At 37.4% G+C, this 3088-nt stretch overlaps 1 pseudogene; it reads left to right on the forward strand.

Annotated features, from left to right (window-relative positions):
- Nucleotides 1–2195: 2195 nt before the first annotated feature.
- Nucleotides 2196–2449, forward strand: LOC132424061 (small nuclear ribonucleoprotein G pseudogene; annotated as a pseudogene).
- The last annotated feature ends 639 nt before the right edge of the window (nt 2450–3088 follow it).

A 3088-nucleotide genomic window follows, 5' to 3' on the forward strand; every position in this document is an offset into this window, starting at 1 on the left:
GGCGGACTCTCAACCATTGTGCCACCAGGGAAGCCCTCTCACCACTTTTATTCAACATAGTTTTGGAAGTCCTCACCATGGCAATCAGAGAAGAAAAAGAAATAAAAGAAATTCGAACTGGAAAAGAAGAAGTAAAACTGTCACTCTTTGCAGATGACATGATGCTATACATAGAAAATCCTAAAGACACTACCAGAAAACTACTAGAGCTCAGCAATGAATTCGGTAAAGTTGCAGGATACAAAATTAATATACAGAAATCTATTGCATTTCTATACACTAACAATGAACTATCAGAAAGAGAAATTAAGGAAACAATCCCACTTACCATCACATCAAAAAGAATAAAAATACCTAGGAATAAACATACCTAAGGAGGTAAAAGACCTGTACCCCAAAAACTATAAGACACTGATGAAAGAAATTGAAGACAACACAAACAGATGGAAAGATATACCATGTTCTTGTATTGAAAGAATCAATATCATTAAAATGACCATACTACCCAAAGCAATCTACAGATTCAATGCATTCCCTATCAAATTACCAATGGCATTTTTCATAGAACTAGAACAAAAAATTTTGAAATTTGTATGGAAACACAAAAGGCCCTGAACAGACAAAACAACCTGAGAAAGAAGAACATAGCTGGAGGAATCCCTGACTTCAGACTACACTACAATGCTATAGTAATCAAAACAGTATGGTACTGGCACAAAAGCAGACACATAGATCAATGGAACAGGATAGGAAGCCCAGAAATAAACCCACACACTTATGGTCAATTAATCTATGACAAATGAGGCAAAAATATACAATGGAGAAAAGACAGCCTCCTGAACAAGTGGTGCTGGAAAAGCTGGACAGCTACATGTAAACAAATAAAATTAAAACATCTTCTAACACCATATAGAAAAATAAACTCAAAATGGATTAAAGACCTAAATGTAAGAACAGATACTATAAAACTCTTAGAAGAAAACATAGGTAGAACACTCTTTGACATAAATCACAGCAACATTTCATTGGATCCATCTCTTAGAGTAATGGAAACAAAAGCAAAAAAAAGAGGGGGGGAACCTAATTAAACTTAAAAGCTTTTGCACAACAAAGGAAACCATAAACAAAACTAAAGGACAAGCTACAGGATGGGAGAAAATATTTGCAAATGATAGGACTGGCAAGAGATTAATTTCCAAAATATACAAACAGTTCATACACCTCAATATCAGAAAAACAAACAACCCAATCATAAAAATGAGCAGAAGACCTAAGCAGACACTTCTCCAAAGAAGACACACAGATGGCCAAAAGGCACATGAAAAGATGCTCAACATCACTAATTATTAGAGAGATACAAATTAAAACTACAATGAGGTACCAACTTACACTGGTCAGAATGACCATCAGCAAAAAGTATACAAATATGGAATTCCCTGGTGATCCAGTGGTTAGGACTCAGCGATTTCATTACCGGGGCGAGGGTTCAATCCCTACTCAGGGAACTAAGATCCCACAAGCTGCATGGCATGGAAAAAAAAAAAGTTTACAAATAATAAATGCTGCAGAGGGTATGGAGAAAAGGGAACCCTCCTACACTGTTGCTGGGAATGTAAATGGCTACAACCACTAGGGAGAACAGTATGGAGGTTCCTTACAAAACTAAAAATAGAGTTGCCATGTGATCCAACAAACCTACTCCTGGGCATATATCCAGAAAAGACAAAAACTCTAGTTGGAAAAGATACACACACCCCAGTGTTCATAGCAGCACTATTTACAATAGCCAAGATGTGGAAGCAACCTAAATGTCCACCGACAGAGTAACAGATAAAGAAAATGTGGCATATATATTATATATATAAAATACACACACACACACACACACACACACACACACACACACACACACACACACTGGAATACTACTCAACCATAAAAAAGAAAGAAATAATGCTATTTGCAGGAACATGGATGGACCTAGAGATTATCATACTAAATGAAGTATATTAGACAAAGACAAATATCATATCACTTATATGTGGCATCTAAAAAAATGACACAAATGAACTTATTTACGAAACAGAAATAGACTCACAGACATAGAAAACAAACATGGCTACTGCTGGAGCATGAGGGATGACTCAAATTCTGTTTGGAGGCATATTTGAGCTTGCTGAGTAGACATCATAAGCAAAGCTCACCCTCCCGAGTTGAAGAAATTTATGGACAAGAAGTTATCATAAAAATTAAATGGTGGCAGCCATGTCCAAGGAATACTGTAGGGATTCAATCCCTTTATGAATCTTGTGATAGATGAATGTGTGGAGATGGCAACTAGTGAGCAACAGAACAATACTGGAATGGTGGTAATACGAGGAAATAGTATCATCATGTTAGAAGCCTTGGAACAAGTATAAACAATGGCTGTGTTCACCAGAGAAATCAACTGCTTCTATGTGTCCCCTCTCCACATTTTATTATGATAAATTCTGAGTCATGTACATTTTCTTACTGAACTCTTTTGCTAAATAAACTTTTGTAATAGTCAAAAACAAACAAACAAAAAAAAAGAAAACAAACTTATCGTTGCCAAAGGGGAAGGGGGGGAGGGATAAATTGGGAATTTGGGATTAACAATTACACACTACTATATATAAAATACATAAACAACAAGGACCTACTGTATAGCACAGGGAACTATATTTAATATCTTGTAAAAATGTACAGGGGAAAAGAATCTGAAAAAGTATATGTATGTATATGTATACCTATAACTGAATCACTTTGCTGTATACCTGAAATACTATAAATCAACTATACTTTAAAAAAAAAAGGAGGGGGCTTCCCTGGTGGCACAGTGGTTAAGAATCCACCTGCCAGTGCAGGGGACATGGGTTCAAGCCCTGGTCCGGGAAGATCCCACATGCCATGGAGCAACTAAGCCCATGCACCACAACTACTGAGCCTGTGCTCTAGAGCCCGTGCGCCACAACTACTGAGCCCGTGCACCACAACTACTGAAGCCCAAGCACCCTAGAGCCCATGCTCTGCAACGAGAAGCCACCACAATGAGAAGCCCTCGCAC

This window comes from Delphinus delphis, chromosome 4 (genome assembly GCF_949987515.2).
Source record: "Delphinus delphis chromosome 4, mDelDel1.2, whole genome shotgun sequence".
Lineage (NCBI taxonomy): Eukaryota > Metazoa > Chordata > Mammalia > Artiodactyla > Delphinidae > Delphinus > Delphinus delphis.